The sequence below is a fragment of the Macaca fascicularis genome, chromosome 1 (assembly GCF_037993035.2).
Source record: "Macaca fascicularis isolate 582-1 chromosome 1, T2T-MFA8v1.1".
In the NCBI taxonomy this organism is placed as follows: domain Eukaryota; kingdom Metazoa; phylum Chordata; class Mammalia; order Primates; family Cercopithecidae; genus Macaca; species Macaca fascicularis.
The window spans coordinates 77,287,361-77,304,800 of NC_088375.1; the positions used below are offsets into that span (position 1 = coordinate 77,287,361).

At 39.0% G+C, this 17,440-nt stretch overlaps 1 long non-coding RNA gene across 1 annotated transcript in view; it reads right to left on the reverse strand.

Moving 5' to 3' along the window:
- Window positions 1-3,133: 3,133 nt before the first annotated feature.
- LOC123574674 (uncharacterized) overlaps window positions 3,134-17,440 on the reverse strand; it is a 119,973-nt gene continuing 105,666 nt past the window's right edge. The window contains exons 3-5 of the long non-coding RNA XR_006699819.2: window positions 5,460-5,464; window positions 5,056-5,173; window positions 3,134-3,388 (exon numbers count right to left, since the gene is read on the reverse strand). This is a non-coding gene — a long non-coding RNA (uncharacterized lncRNA). The remainder of the gene's footprint in view (window positions 3,389-5,055; window positions 5,174-5,459; window positions 5,465-17,440) is intronic.

Here is a 17,440-nt window from a genome sequence, read left to right on the forward strand (position 1 = left end):
CATTTCCAGACATCTCTTTCCTGGGGCTAACTATATTAGTATTCTGCCCTGATGGGAAGGAAGAAACTTCATGGGCAGTAAATAGCCAATTTAGAAGCAGGAGAAATATGAGGTAAGCTGAAATGTTACCCCCTGCTGACTTTCTGAAATGCAGATTCATCAATCCCTTTGATGTCCATAGCCACTTCCAATGAACATCTTTCAGCATATTATTTGCTTTCTTAACCACATCACTTTTCACTGAGTTCAACATTCCTGGAGGATTCAAAGGATCTTGGTACATTCCTCCAAAATGAATTCAGAAGGTAAGTGGCAAGAGAGGGGAAAACATCTTTGAATAGGATCCAGGTTCAGACTGAGGGTAGGAGGAGGTCTGGGGTGGGAGGGTAACAGTGACTCAAAGGGTAACAGTGAATTCAGCTTCAGGATTTCCGTGTGCCAGTCTACTCTGCCAGTGGCCTGATGACTAACCACAACCCAGCAACCCACCCATCTCCTTTGTCTAAATAAGTGGACACGATGGCATTCAGCCTCCTGAAGGGGAAATGGAGGGACCACACAGGATCAGAGGGGTCTCCTTAGGAAAGCAGGAATTAAAGGGGTCATCACTTTCAGCCTTCCCTTAATCTGCTGTTTCAGGGAGTCCACATTCATAGTAGAATATTTTCCCTTTCAAAGTTAAGTACTTAGAATAATGCATTTTCAAATGATTAATCAAATCCCAGTGAGAAGCAGGCTCACTATGCACTGGTTACTTCAGCCCACTGCATCTTGGGCTGCACTTTCACTACTTGCTCCTGTAAGAGAAAATACTCACACATACAACAAGTTCCATGAAGGGGTGGCAAGGAACAGCCGACACCTTGGATTCATGGTGAGCTGGTTTCTCAAGGCTCAGGAAAGCTGCCCAGGGCCGGTGGAATCTCATCTGTGTGTGCTTCACTTGCACCCCAGATGCAGGACCCTGGAAAGTAGCTGTCTCTGGGTTTTCTTCTCCAGGGATAACATGACCTGCTGGATTAATGTGTTGAAGGACATCCTGTTTCCAGTGGGGACTGGAACAGAGCCTAGGCCTTATCTCAGGATGTTGCATTCCCAGCACATTCTAGTTATTCTTAAGAACTGCAAGTGAGAAAGTGGGAGGACTGGTTTGGTCCAAGGCCATCTGGGGAACTGTCCTGCACCAGATGCAAAATATCACTATCAGAGGTCTTCTTAATACCTGCCTCCAATCCTGGGCTGGCATCACTGAAGTATACATCTTTGTCCAGGAGTCTGTCTTCTTACTAAACCGTACACTCCTTAAGGACAGAAACTGGCTTTTATTTACTTTGTATCCCAAGCAGGGTAGAAATGTACATCACATATTCCATGTTGGCATACTTAACTACATTAAATCCTTCTTCCAGAAAACCATCCTGTGTGCTGGAGGCCAGAAATCTAACAATATTAAGCGTAGTTACACAGACTCCCTGAGAGTCAAGCCACATCTTGAACCAACTTCTCCAAGCAGATTCACCCAGGTGAGAGCTGAAAAACACAGTATCACGAGGCAGGGCCATGCTCCTGCTGACAAACAAGCACAGTCATGAACACACTTGGCTGTTCTGCAGCTTCCAGGGTCTAGCTACCTGGGTGTCAGCCTGGATCCTGGGCTTCCAGCCCTTCTATTTTGTAAGCACCTAATTACCTCTATTAAGTAGCTTTCTGATGAAATTAGGTCAACTGGTTTTTGTTATCTGCAATTGAACTCTAATTTGGTGCTCATCAAATGTTTGTCGAATGAATGCACTGGGTAAACATTGGTTTACCCACAAGGTTTACCTTAAATCAGTTACTCACACCTGGACTCCTGAAATCACCTGCTGATTCTCAAAGGGGAACAAGGTCCACCTTAAATCAGTTACTCACACCTGGGCTCCTGCAATCACCTTCTGATTCTCAAAGGGGATGATTCATTAACAAGTAAGAGAAAGTTTCTGAGAAATGCCTCCAGTAGAATTCTAAAATGCAGTAAAAAGGAAAAAAAAAAGTCACTGTAAAATACTATTCGGAGAAAGAAGTGGCTTTTTGTTCTCACATTTTACCATTATCTAGAAAACTCATGAAGTGGCTTATTTTTGTCACTTAATTCCAATTAAAATAGAGTATTGCTGTGTTTTCTAAATGACCACAAAACTACAGGTAAGAAAATATTATTCAAGGTTTACATTCTGAAATAAATGGTTTGTGTGAAGTTGGGGAACTAGCAGAATTATTAGAGTGAACAATTTTTTTAACCCTCAGATTTGAGTCAAAGACTTGACCTTTGAGAACGTTTATTTAAATGCTATTTATTCTTGTGAATCCCGTAAAAGGCCTGGAGCTTCACTGGATTAACTTAAGGCTTAAACAGTAAGCATCACCCTGAACATTCTGGGGCAAGGCCTGATTCCTAACCATTGAAATGAGCAAGGAAGCAAAGAGCTCTCCTCTGAATTTCTTCGGTGCAAGAACAGCTTTTGGATTCCCCAAGTGAATACATTTCTGTGAAATTATTGCCTTCTTACTGAAGCTTCCTGGCCCAAGACTTATGCCTCTCTACCTGAAAAATGCCTTTTCCTTCAGCGGTGCTGTGATTTTTCAATTTTTAAGGCTGCATGATCAGCACCACTCCAGTTTAGTAAAGGATTAACTTGGCTAGCCCAGACATTTCCATAATGGATCCATGTGTTGACTGACAAGAAGAGGTGCCATCTAAAAGGAGATTGAAAGAGTCTTACAGGAGAGGGGAGGATTAGTGAGGCCTTTTTGCAATCATGAAACAATCAGCCATGTTCTTAGGAGATTTCACTCTGTTGTAACTGAATGTGATGCTGTACTGGAAAAAATAACAAAGCAGAGTGCTAGGCCTGGGATAATGGTCCAGCTTGTCTAGACCCCATGTCCCCTCATCATGGGAGAAAGCATTTATTCCTTGTCTCTTTCACTCTTTGCTACAATAGATACCAAGTGAGCATGTATGCAGCACACTCTGCATGGTAGGCACTGGATGATCCTGGGTGAACAAAAGATGCATAGTCATTGATGTCATGGTGATCACAATCAAGTAGGGTGGAGCAGACAATAAACAAAATAAACACATAGATAAAACTGCAAATCCTGCAAGGTTTTATTGGATGCCAGAGATAAATACTTCCACTAAAAGCGTCTTAGACCGTAAAGAGATTTAAAAACTAAGACATAGGGTGGTTCCAAGAGTGGTCCAGTGACTCAGTGATGCCACTAAGGACCCAGAACTTTCTATCTTCTCACATTCCATCTTCAGCATGATGAACTTTCTACTTCAGTGGCTTTTTGAGATATTTTTCTAAAGACAGTTCCTTCTCCACAAGAAAATTAACAACAGCTGTTAGATAAAAATCAACATTAAATTATTTATAGAAAATTGTTATTAGCCTGCACTTAACTTGTGTCTCTTTGATGGGCTTAGTGTACAATGTTATCTTCTTAATGTTAATAATAGTGAAAGATCAGGCTGGGTGCATCTGATCGCTGGGTGCAAAAGATCAGGCTGGGTGCTCACGCCTGTAATCCCAGCACTTTGGGAGGCTGAGGCGGGTGGATCACGAGATGAGGAGTTTGAGACCAGCCTGGCCAATATAGTGAAACCCCATCTCTACTAAAAATACAAAAAAAAATAGCTGGGTGTGGTGGAGCTTGCCTGTAGTCCCAACTACTCAGGAGGCTGAGGCAGGAGAATCGCTTGAACCTGGGAGGTAGAGATTGCAGTGAGCCGAGACCACACCATTGCACTCCAGCCCGGGTGACAGAGTGAGATTCTGTCTCAATAATAATAATAATAATAATAATAATAATAATAGTGAAAGATCAGTGACACATCCCACATTCATTGAAAGCATTTGCAATGTCTGTTCTCACAGTTTGTTCAAGTAATGCTGTCTATACAGTCTGTACCAGAATGCAATATTGTGAAGAGAACTAGCCCCAATCCTTGTCTACACTCCTTTTCATTCCGCCCCTAATGCCATCTCCTATTACAAGAAGCCTCACACATAGACACAGGAACACACTAGCCCATACACCCACACTCCAGTCACAGACTGTACAAGATCAGCCATAGTCACTGGTGTGCTTTGGGGTACTCATACCTGTGTGCTGTCTGCTCTTAAAAGAAGACACCTGGGGAAAAGGCCCTCGCAGGCCCAGAAGTAGGCTTTGGTCACTTGGACATAAAAGTCTTGGGTTCTAGCTCCCTAGAGGGATAGCCACTTTGTGTCTTTAATGAACTCTAGGTGCCTTTGTATTTGTGGGCCCCCTTTTCCATAAAATAAATCACAAGTTATGTCTTACAACTGTGCTGGTATAGAAATAAATATATTAATATGATGCCAGATATGTTTTCAACCTAAAAGTTCATTTTTTTTCTGATTTTAGAAGAAATTTTAACATTTTTGTGGCCCCTAACAGTAATAAGGACCCTTGGCACTCCACCTATTGTACCTAAAAGATAAATCTGCCTGCCTGGAGCTTAGTCTTGAAGGGGGAAGGAGCGTGTGCTCTGACTTGGCCTAGAGAGTCATTGCCCCATGGGAAGAGGTGTAGCCAGAGCAGAGCTAGAATTCTGTACCCTTAAGTCACGGATTTGGGGTTCCTCATCCACCACAAGGCTAAGCGTGTTACCATTTCATAATAAACATGTGCACTCACGTGGGCAGTGAATTTTATTATTATGAAGAGCACTGAATTAATACTTGTTCTGCATTTGTGTTACTAAAGATCCCATTCTGGTGGCTCTCCTCCATAAGAGAACAGTTGGCCCTGAAAAATGAAAGAACTTCTAGGGAGTCAAAACAACAGCTTGCAACTTCTAAATAACAATTTTTCCAGGTTCTTTGCTTCAGTGTTTCAAAAAAATAAATCCAAGGGTTTAGTCTGAGATTGGGAACTCTGTTACACTACTTTTTCTTGATATATTAGACAATACAGAATTAACCAACAAGGCCAGGAGAAAACTTGGGGCACATGTGAAGTTCTGTGAACCACCTCTCTTACCTCTAGTGTATACAGAGTGGACTAGGTGTTTAGTGTCATCCTCTGAAGTAGCTGTAGTTTGCTTCTCCTCCTCCCATTCAAATACTTTAAGCTGCTCAGTACTTCTCTCTGGAAAAGACTGGAAGTCTGACCCCAGCAGTTAGTAGAAGTCGGAGTGCCACAGGGCTGGGTGAGCTCAGAGCAGGAGCAGGAATGCCACCATCAGCCTGTGGGGCTCTCCCATTCTCACATCATCTTTCCATGTTCTGCCCATCATCCCACCTGTAAAGCATTAATAACTAGGACATCTTGTTTTCCTTCTCTGCTCCTACCCCACTCCATCCCTCCTAAATGGCTCTCAAATCTTCCACGTCTTCTTCATCTCAAAGCCAGTATCCCAGCTAAGGACCTCCTCTGTCTCTTACCTGAACTCTTGCAATAGACCCATTCCTGGTTTTCCTGACTCTGATCCTTCCTCTCCCTCCCTATATTTCCATATTAAATTGCAATAGAAGGGATCTTACATAGATCTGTGCCACCAGGTACCTCTCCCAAACTGGAGTTCAGGGAAATGTTTCAGTAGATATTAAATATATATTTTATCTTGCCCTCATTGGTACAATCTTTTATTCTATTATTTTTAGGCCATGCAACAATTAAGTCCCTTCTCTCCCTGGTCCCAAAGACACTCTGTTTTATTTTATTTTATCTTATTTTATTTTATTTTTTGAGAAGGAGTCTCAGTCTGTCATCCAGGCTGGAGTGCAGTGGTGCAATCTCAGCTCACTGCAACCTACACCTCCTGGGTTCAAGTGATTATGCTGCCTCAGTCTCCCGAGTAGCTGGGATTATAGGTGCCCACCACCACGGCTGGCTAATTTTTGTATTTTTAGTAGGGATGGAGTTTCACCATGTTGGCCATGCTGGTCTCGAACTCCTGACCTCAAGTGATCCAACCGCCTTGGCCTCCCAAAGTGCTGGGATTACAGATGTGAGCCACCATGCCTGGCCCTCTCTATCTCTTTTAATTTTAGTGAGGAAAAAAAGACCCCTCTTATAGCAAGAGGCACAGACCCATCAAAGAATTTAATTACCCTTTACTTCCTATCAAATACAATGACGAAAACTATTTAGATATCATTAGCACCATGTTCAGTCCTCATCTGGAGATTTGAGACTTTGGTGGTAATACGTCTATAGTAGACACCCAGAGGGAGCCCATGCCTAGGGTTAGGTATCTGTTGGGAATTCCCAGGCTGTCATTCAAGCTAACAGAGGGAACTCTTTTCATTGTATTTCTTAAGGTAGGGTTTTGGGGAAGGGATGGAATCCACGACCTTTGTCCATTTAAAAGGTCTATAAAATATTTTGCATTTAGTTCCTCGTGCAAAGTACCTGCACATGTTTTATTCCTCTTATTGAACATGCAAATAACAAGAAGGACTAAGAGAAGCCTATGACTCTCCATTGTTCTGTAGTAAACAGGAAAACTAGCCACATAGTGTTGCCAGGTTATCATCAGCACCTATTTGGGAAGTTTCTTGGGGATTCCCACACAACAATTATAAACACATTTCTGACTTTGCATTTAAATGTTTTATCTTCAAACAGATAGAGGGTGAAATTATTCATATTACAGAAAGATGCTTCACAACAGCAAACGATCACAAGGATACTTTCTATGGCATTTGCTCAAGTTTTGTTTCCAGATCACTAAATAGTTCAGAGGAGAAAAAACTAAACTGGGGAGTGTTCTAGGCCACTGTTGATAATATATCCATCCATCAAAAATGAAATTATAATGACAAAGGACATTAGTATGTCAATGGTTCGTTTATATTTTACAATTTTTATTTCTTTAGACAGAAAGCTAAGCGCTTGATAACCCTATTAAATCTTTTTCATGCTCTTTCTTGCCTACCCGATATATAAGACCTTTCATCCTGCATGTTCCTTCAACTTTATTTCCCTTTGCTCTCAGACTCACTCAAACTCTATTTTACCTTCAAACTCATTTCTGAACTATTTCCTATGCTTGCCTTGCTCTACACTCCATTCCACCTATCCCCAGTCCATCCGGCACACCCACCCAACAAACTCATACTCCTGCAAGACTCAGATTGGGCCTCGCTGCTCCATAGGTACTTTTCTGACTTCTGTTGGGTTTACTGAAGTCCCCTTCTTGCAAACCTCCTTTATCCCTTCCATATACCTCTATTAGAGCACAGATAACATGGAACTCTTGGTAACCTCCCCACTAGATTACAAGTTTTTTGAGGACCAGAGTTGCCCTCCTCTTTTCATAACCAGTGTGTCCGTGTTCAACACCTCCTCATGAATCACTCCAGTTCAAATCCTGCCTCTTCCATATGTTATCCAACCTCAGCAGCCTAGAATACTCCCTTACATTCCTACTCTCCCAAACAAATGAAACTTCCATAGCACCTGTTTATATTTTGCTTTGTGAACAGTTCTTTTCAAGGAAATGTGCAACACACAGTCCTTATCTTTTAACCACAATATTAGATATATCAAAATAGTTAGAATACTATGGACACTCCTAGGATTGGGCCACACTAAACAGTGGCTATTTCATAAGTGCTTGTTCAGCCTAATGGAATTAGTATGAAAGAAGAAATAGCAGGATCTGGCATTGTGGATATATACTGTTGGCACAGCAACCTTGCTGTTGCAAAAGCATATATATTATAACTTATGGCCTTGTGGCTTTTGTGGAATCATCAAATATTTTTCATGATTATATAACAAAATTAAGTTTGAAAAAAGGAATCCCTAAAGGACAAAAGCAAACTAAAAGAAGTAAACCCAACTAGATATTGCTTTATGGCATAACCATATACAGAGAAACTATTTTAATTGTCTTAAGAAGACAAAACTGACTGTCTCTCTCTCTCTCTCTCTCTCTCTCTCTATATATATATATATACACACACACACACATACACACACACACACATACACATACATACAAACACACATATATACACACATATATATATACTCAGTGGGTTTTTCCCTAATGATACTAAGAAATTCAAATACACACACACGCACTCTCTCTCTCCTTTCAGTAATCATATTATTGGGAGTGCTATTGGAAGTGTTATTCTAAGATTCATCCATTGGGAATTCCTTATTTTCAGCCTACAAAAAGAAAAAAACATTGTAACATAGATTAGATTAAGCAAAAATTCCATAGTCTTAAATTTGATTTTGAAATATTAGTATGACCTCATAATTTCATCTTTTTAAGAAAAACATATTTACTACCTCTGCCCACTGAAAAATGTCTAAAAGCAAAAGTCAACCCAGGATCAATGTGTATTCCCTAAATACCACTAAGAAATGACTGGCCTCAGGTCTGGGAAGGAAATGTACAAAATGAGCCTGGATCTTCATGTACCACAGAGAAAAGATAACATCAAAGACCGTTGAAAGTGTGTAGAAAGGACTCAGGAGCCATCCTGAGGAGCCTCTTACTGGCCAGAGATGGGTCAATTTAAATATCAGTAAAGATAATGGCAATAGATTGAAAGACATCAAATATATTTAAATTTCTTAGTTAATAATGGCTATAGAAATAACAACAAGTGGCTACTTTTGGCCAGCGAGTTATTTAACTATTTTGAAAACTGGTAAATAAAGAAAAAAGATTAAGCATTTATTCTGACTTTTCTATATGACCAATACTTCAAGTCAACCAAGTAATGTATGAGAATTTTCTCTTTATGGAAGGATTCCAGGTAACAAATTTAAAGAGTATGATAGAATACAATATCACCTTTTTGCTACTCCTAATTATATAGTGTATCTAAATAATGATCATCAATCACTGCTGGCTTCACAAAAAGGGAGCCAATTAGACATTTTATATGCCCTAATAGAGGCTCACAGCACCATTTATGAAGCTGGCTTGCCAAATGAATCCAAGGTGAACGTGATGGAGCCTCTAAATCCAACTAATAATTTGCAGAAAACACATGGGATAGAAAAGCATGATACGTGAAACCACAAGGATCCAATTAGCAAATCCTGACAGTGGGAAATTCTACAGGAAAACAATGTGGTTAAAAAACAAAAGAGTAGGAGGAAAATTGAATCTATACATTAAAAGAAATTTAAATGATATATCAACCAATTTTAGTGTATGGAACTTATTTTGATGCTGATTGAAGATATATAAATGTATCAAAATTATAAGATAATCAGAGACATCTGAATAGAGATTTAACATTAAACTATAATTAGGTAGGATAATGATACTGTGCTCATTTGTAAAAGAATATTTCCATTTTAGAGATAAAGAATTAACATTTTACAGATGAAATAATATGAGGCCTGAGATTTGTTTGAAATAATCCAGGTAAGGGTTGTCCGTGCGTTGATAATTGTTTAAGAAGGAAATTGGTATATGGAGGCTTATTATGCTATTTTCTATATTTTTGCATGTGGTAAATAGTCTACAACGAAATGTTTTTGAAAAAGATTTTGAATAGCTAATAGAGTATTAGAAGGGTGAGAAAACAAAAGCATAAGACCCAGCTTCTAGAAATAATGCAAAATTAAGACTCAGAAACACTTTCGTAAGGAAAACCCTGCAGCCACCACTAAGTATCATTGGAGTCATCTGTTCTTACAGAGGAGAGAGAGAGAGAGAGAGAGAGAGAGAAAGAAAGAGAGAGAGACACTGCCAGAGAGCACAAGCATACTCTCCACTCATTCCATCTCAGGAACTTTTGAGGAAAAATCTGGGGAAGATGTCTATGGTTATCAGAGCTTTTCCATAGCTTCAAGGGAGTCTGGAAAGAGGGGAAAATGATCATCTAGTATTTTCTGTTCCAATTACAAGAGGTTTCCTGTCCCATCCCCACTGCGAAGAATCAAAATGAGAGCAAAAATACAGAAAATAATTCAGACATCAAAACACAAAATTGAATTAACAATATTTACCTCCTTGGGCAAGTAGCAGCCTCCCTGAGTTTAAGTTTCCTCATCTGGCAAATGATTAAACAACACCATTCTCCCAAGACTGCTTTGAGGACTGAAAGCAATAATGTGTCTATTAAACAGCACAACACAAAAGGTCACTCAGCAATCTTTCCTTCCTCCCTGTCTCTCTGTTTTTTTCTCCCTCTTCCCTTCCTTCCTTTCCGTTTAACTTCCTATCTCGCTTCAGTTTCTATGTCCTTTGTGTTTTCAGGATAATATTCTATTTACTTAAAGGATACAAAGTAAATAAATGTTTTTGAAACTGAATTAGATCGAATTGGATCCAGATTTTCACAGGAAAAAAAAAAGTTTCCTTTTCCCTTAGTTCTTCTTACACACTTGGCTTTGCAGGAAAAGAAATTAGCATTTGGAAACACACACCTGCCTCAGCCACAGGTGAGATATTAATGCATTCCCACATGTCCCAAATCCTCAATCTTTGATCAGTATGATGGGAACTTTCATTGTCCAATAAAGCAAGGGACGGACTCTTTGTTTCATTCAAGTCAGTATTTCTTCTAACGGAAACACACCCCAGGATGAAACAGCCCTGCATTTCCAGCAGCCTCTGGAGCGTCAGGTGGCCCTCCAGCCTTTGAATGCCGTGGGCTGGATTGACTCAACCATGGTTAGCTGACTTTTATTTCTTTTCTTCCTTCCTGCTCATTCAATATCATCAACCAGAGAGAAGGAGCTCTGTGTCATAAAAGCGACCACAGCTGAGCCGATCTCTCCCTATGCCAGTCCACGTGGTAATTTTGGAAGGGCCCGGGGATATCTGACCTTATGACTATAAGAAAGTTTTGTGATTAATGGTGATTTTTATCTTCAGACTTCAAAGACTGACTCATGCAGAGAATGAGCAATCTATAGGTCAGATATCCTACATCCCAGTCATTTTCTTTCGTTGGTCAAGAATTGAGAACTAAACACCGACCAGCTGTAAAAGACATCTATCCAGTCTGCAGAAAAGCCTACTTAATAGGCCCCTGAGGGGAATTGTTTAAAATAATGCTATGCAATTTCTCCAAGAGTTTCTGCTGGGAAAAAAAAAATGAACAAATGGAAAATTTAACACCTAAATGATTGATACTTTATTCATGAAGCAAGGTTATTATCTTGCCTTTTTCTCTTGTGGATGAGGTATTTTGCAGGTACTTTAAGAAGTCAACCTACCTTTTATTCAGCAATTTATCAAATATTTATTGTGGCTTTTCTTATAAGATACAGTACAGGTCCATGGGGTTATAAGGGTAGAAATAAATGGTGCCCAGCACTGAAGGATTTTAATAATAATAATGTTAGCAATGGCAATCATAACCTCTAATGCATCTACTAAGCTTTACTTTTTACAGTGTTTTAATATGTCCTACGTCATTTTAATAATTCTTATAATTTATTATAATGTGATAACTTTTTCAAGATCATTTTAGCAATATATTGTATTTCATCTCATCTTCTAGTTGATAATATAAGATGCTTAGCCCACTGTGTGCCCAGAAGTACAGTAAGTCCTTACTTATCTTTGATGATAGGTTCTTGGAAACTGGGACTTTAAGTGAAAGCACACATAACAAAAATAGCTTTACCATAGGCTAACCGATCTAAACAAGAGTTAAATTGCTACGGCATATTTCTGGTCACACACACACACAAAATAACCAAACTTCTAAAGAAAGACCCAAACACTTCTAATACTGAAATAAACATCAAAATAACTTTGAAAGGAATGTGGGCTACACACACATTTAAGAAAGGTTGACAAAAACAAGTAAGATAATAATTTACCCACTTATTCAAGTTCAGGAGCTCAAGCGGCCAGAGCCAATTCTGGTAGCTCAGGGGTACCATGCTGGAACCAGCCCCAGACAGGCCACCATTCTCATTGCAGGGCACACTCATACACAGCAACACTCACTCACACTGGGACCAGTGAGACACACTGATTCATCTGACAGACACAGCTGTGGGTTTTGGGAGGCAACCAGACATGGGGAGGACATGCAAAGTCCACACACACAATGACTTCAGCTAGGAATCCTTTTTTTTTTTTTTCTCATCGACACTTTAAGGAAATGACATTGAACTTAAATGGCATTATTCAAGGACCTGCTGTGTAAGCTCTAGAAATAGTAGAAACCCCTTACCCACATACCTTGTTCCCTTAGGTATAATGAATTTAAAACTACATTTGCATGTTCACACCAAACACTTGTCACATAGCTGTGGCTTTCTATTTTGTGTAGCCAGGAGGATTTCATAGCTTAATGAATAATCCAAACAACAACTGCCTGTTTTACCTTGACTTAGTTTCCTCTTTCCTTTGTGTACACAGGTAGAAAAGGCTTAGACTATATGTTTGGTTTGAAGTTTGAAAATCTCAGTTTTTCCCCAACCATCAAAAGTATTTACCTCCCTCCCTTGTCCCACAAGCAACTAAGCCGCTTTCTTGAATTGATTCCCACACCTGTTCATCATAGAACGAAAAAACTTAAAGCAAATACCATATAAAATCTCTCTTCTTCAACAAGGTCTTCTGTTTTGAAATACTGAAACAGTTCCTGTTCTATTATCTCACCAGCTGTGGCCTTTTATCTCCTAAAGGGAATAACTGACGTCTTACCAGTCAGAGTCATTGTGCTTACGGACGCCATAAATATCTCCTTTAAATCCTACATGATACATTTCCCACTGATTGGTAAAGCAGATACTGTAACATGCAAAAGGGAGGAGGAGAGGCTTTGATGATGCTAAACTAAGCCCCTGGAGATATCCCAGCCCTCCCTCCAGAATTTTACTTTCCAACAACTGGAGTCAACAAATACGGTAGAAAATGTTGTCTGGATTATCGACTCCCATTATTTTTTTTTAAACTGGATTTCAATGACGGACAACCTAAAATTTACTCATACGGAACACAAAACAGTTGAATTTGTTAAAGGTCCAAATGAGAATGTGTTTCTTGTACAAATCACAATATGCTTTCTAGACCACAACCTAAAAAGGAAGGAAAAAATCCTGTGAATAGAAAATAAAGCAAGGATTTTCAGTTTTGTACATACATTTGAAATGACTTTATCTCTGACTCATGTTCTACTTTATTTTTGATTCTTGGGAAGACCTGTTCCTATACTGTAATTTTTTTTTTTTAATAACAAGTTTCCATTTGTAACTATTAGTTGATCTTTCCACAAAATTGGTTTGCTGGAAAGGACAGAGAAGAGAAAGAGCATTCCTGGATCAAATGGAACTGGTGAGTGTGGAAGTCCTTGAACTTGACCAAGCATTGTCAGTTCTCATAGTCTGACCAAAAAGAAACTAGATTATTCTTTGTGTTTTTCTTGGTGCTCCTAATGTAAGTTTATTCAAATGGGGGGAAAAAAATAAACAAGTAGACTGTAGTTACAAGAGAAAAACGGTGAAAATAAATTATTTTGGTGTTTTTTATTACTTGGAACTTTATTTATGGTAGGATATAGATTTAAGATAGTTTTTTGTTTTGTTTTCTTATTTGTTTATTTTGTTTTTAATTATTTGTTGAGATGGAGTTGCGCTCTTGTTGCCCAGGCTGGAGTGCAATGACATAATCTCGGCTCACCACAACCTCTGCCTCCCTGGTTCAAGCAATTCTCCTGCCTCAGCCTCCCGAATAGCTGGGATTACAGGCATGTGCCACCACGCCCAGCTAATTTTGTATTTTTAGTAGAGACGGGGTTTCTCCGTGTTGGTCAGGCTGGTCTCAAACTCCCGACCTCAGGTGATCTGCCTGCCTAGGCCTCCCAAAGTGTTGTGATTACAGGTGTGAGCCACCATGCCCGGCCTTGTTTTGTTTTTATAAGCAACGGACAGTCTTTATAATCTGTGGAATTGGGGTATAATATAAATAATAACATACCCAAAGAAACATCCACTCTGACACTCAATCCTTTTGTGCCAACCCCACAGGAAGCCAAGAAGCACTTTGATAATAGGGAGAAAGGAACTGAAGCTGGAAGATAAATGAAAGGTAATTGGTAGCTTTGGGGCCGATACAGCAAAGAAGTTCAAAGTGCCTACCTATTTACAGAAATTACTCATTTCTGTAAGTGGCCTAAACCCTATTACCAATTTAATTCATGCCCCCAACACACATATTTGCCTGGCCATTCTACCTTAAACAGAATAAGACAGACAAGTTACTATGTATTTCGCTAAGCATTCGAATTTATTAAAGTCTGCACTTTGCTCAGACGAAGGGTTTGTGGTCTTGTCCACTGGTCCTAGCTGGGAGTTGGAATGTGTTGCTCAGTTAAAATAATATGTCCTCTGTATGTTCTCCTGTAACAACTGGACAGTGTTTTCCTTGGCCAGAGGGGCTGAGCTGTATTCACTGGCTCAAGGACTATAAGGTACCCAGTGGAATGTTTCATGTTTATTGGCTAATGGACTACTACTGAGGACTGAGGGAAACAAACTATAAGCCATTCATGCTCAGTCAAGCCTCCTTGGAGGAGGCGGAATTCCCCCATGATTGCTGCCACCCTGCTGATTCAACCGCCACTCAGACTGCCATCAGAGGTTACTGGCTCTAGACTGTAAGTTACAGGAAACCTTTCGGCCTCTACTTGGTTATTTATAGAGGAGTTTATAGGATTCTTCCACAACTCGAGGGAGGAAAATCAAACAAATGTCACCTCCTATTATCGTGGCAACTAAGTTCCACTCTGAAAATAGAAGCTGGAACGTTAACCTGTTAACTAGTAAACCAATCCAGGGGTGTGTTTACGTTTTAGCAATACTTTTTACATTTAAAAAAAATTATTTCAAACCTTTACCACTCTCAGGAATTTTCCTTGATTAAGCCCACTCCAATATGCACTCTTTGACACCTATTTGCATTGGGCTAATGCTTTAATAGTGGACTTCAAGTGCACAGAATTTGATTATTCAAAATTATTTATTTCTTTCCTTCTTTGAGTTCTTCCTTCTTTTACTTCTTCCCCCCGCCCCCGTCTCTCTCTCTCTCTCTCTCTCTCTCTTTCATCTTTCACAAATACTAATATAAAACTGACTATGTACCAGGCATTATTTCAAGATTTTCAACCTTCATAACAACGCTAGGGGGCTAAGTACTCTAACTAATTCCGTCTTAAAGATGAGAAGACTTGATTTATGATATACTATCATCACTAGTCTAATCATGACTCTATTTTATTTTTTCATTTACCTATTGTATTCCCTGGCTTATTATTTTGTTAGTGATAAAAGTCAACTACCCAACCCAAGAATTTGAACACGAGCAATGTTTGCACTTATCTATACAATCCTCCCCATCCCACTACCCCTCTGCATAACCCTGACATACGGAATTTTGTGTTTATATTATTTTCTTGCATTTTTAAAATGATAATTTTAGCAAATATATGTTTGCTCAAAACTGTTATTGCTTATAAAGACTATCATGCTGTGATCATCTGAGAACCTGCTATCACTAAGCATCATATTATCACATATACCTGTAGTTCATTTATTTTCATTGCAATAAGTTTTTCCAGATATACTACAATTTGTTTCCCTCTGGATAGTCATTTGCTATCTGCTCTTGTTATTGTAAACACTACTTTTATGAACACTTTTCTGTGTTTATCTGGGTGCACAAATGTAATAATTTCCTTTAGTATATACGTGTAGAAAATTGTTGGGTCATAGGGTGTGTGAATATTAAACTTTAAAAGATAATGTCAAGTGGTTAACCAATTTATACCAGCACTATATAAGGAATCTGGTTGATCCATATACTTTTCAATTTTGCTGTAGTTTAAATTCTTAATTATTGCCAATAAATAGAGTGTAAAGAGATATCTATTATCTCTTTGATAATGATACTGATTTGTTATTCTATATATTGATTTGCTCAATGTTGCTATAAGACTCAAGATCCTTCCATATGTTTTTAGCTGTATATGTTTCTCCTTCTGTTTCTCCTCTGTAAAGTGTTTATTGTTAATTTTATTTTTTTTTTTGGTCATTCGAGTGGTTTGGCCTTTCCTTATTATTTTATGAGTCTTTACATATGCTTGATACTAAACCTTTCTCAATTATATGTTCCAAATGAATTTTTCTCAGTTTGTAGCTTGCTTTTTCATCTTCTTTAAGAATTCTTCTGATGAACAGAATTTCTTAATTTTAATAGTCAAAAATCATAAATCTTTTTCTTTTATGGTTTGTACTTTTTGATCCTGTTTAAGAAATCCTTCCCTACCCCAAGATTGGGAAGATATCCACCTATATTTTTCTACTAAGTGTTTAAAATTTGCTTTTGACATTTAAGTCCCTAATCCATCTGGAGTTGATTTATGGGTATGGTGTAAGGGTGGGATCCAAATTCATTTTTTTTCCAAGTGGACAACCAATTTTTCCAGCTCCTTTTATTGAATAATCCCTCTTTTCTCCACTGAAATGCCAGACCACCTCTGCCCTTGTTAAAGTTCCACATATGCATGGATTTATTTCTGGGCTCTCTATTCTATTCCACTGTCCATTTGTCTATACCTGCAATGTGGTCTTCTGGTAAGAGCATGGTTCTTAGTCAAAAGTACTGGTCATTTATAACCAAAGGGACTTCAGTATGTCACCTGACCATTCTGTTCAGTTTTCTCTTTCATAACACTTGGATAACAATTTCCTTTCTCATGAGAATGCTGTGAAGACTAAAGGGAAATCTGTGATACTGTTTTCTAACCTATAAAATTCTTTGAAATATTTTAGCTTGTTTGTTTCATAAACATTCTCTGTTTCTTTTTTCTTCTTCTTTTTTTTTTTCCATCTTTCAGAAATCTTTTGGTTATTAGTAACAACAAACCTGACGTGCACTTTAAAAATACAATTTCATGGCCCAAGTAACTTAAATATTCAGGTGGTAGGGCCCACCTTAGGAGAGGCTTTAAATCTTTTTTCCTTCTCTCTTCCCTGATTCCTGCAATGTCACCTTCATTTTGAGACCTTATGATTCCAACGCAGCTGTCAGGGGGCTTCTGGGGCTGCACGAGTCGCTGTTCACATCCAGCTTTAAAACAACCCTCTCCAGAGAGCTCCCAGAGAAGAAAGAGGAAACTTTTTCCCCAGACATCCAGGCCAAAGTTCTCTGACACGTGTCGTATAGGTTTCACCTGGGGCATGTGCTCCATCCTTCTCTAAGCATTAAGCAGACAGTTTGGGATCTGCGGCTGAACTTCCTTCTTCCAAAGCTTAGGAACTGTGTGCAGAGGGTTGAAAATCGGTTATTATTACTGAAAAGAAGCAGAGAATGAACGCTGGGGGATAGGGGGCAGCACCCATAGCAAATGGACATTACATTTTAATTTTAATTTTGAACAAAAGAACACGCGGATATGGTGTCAAATCAAGTAGTGCTGAA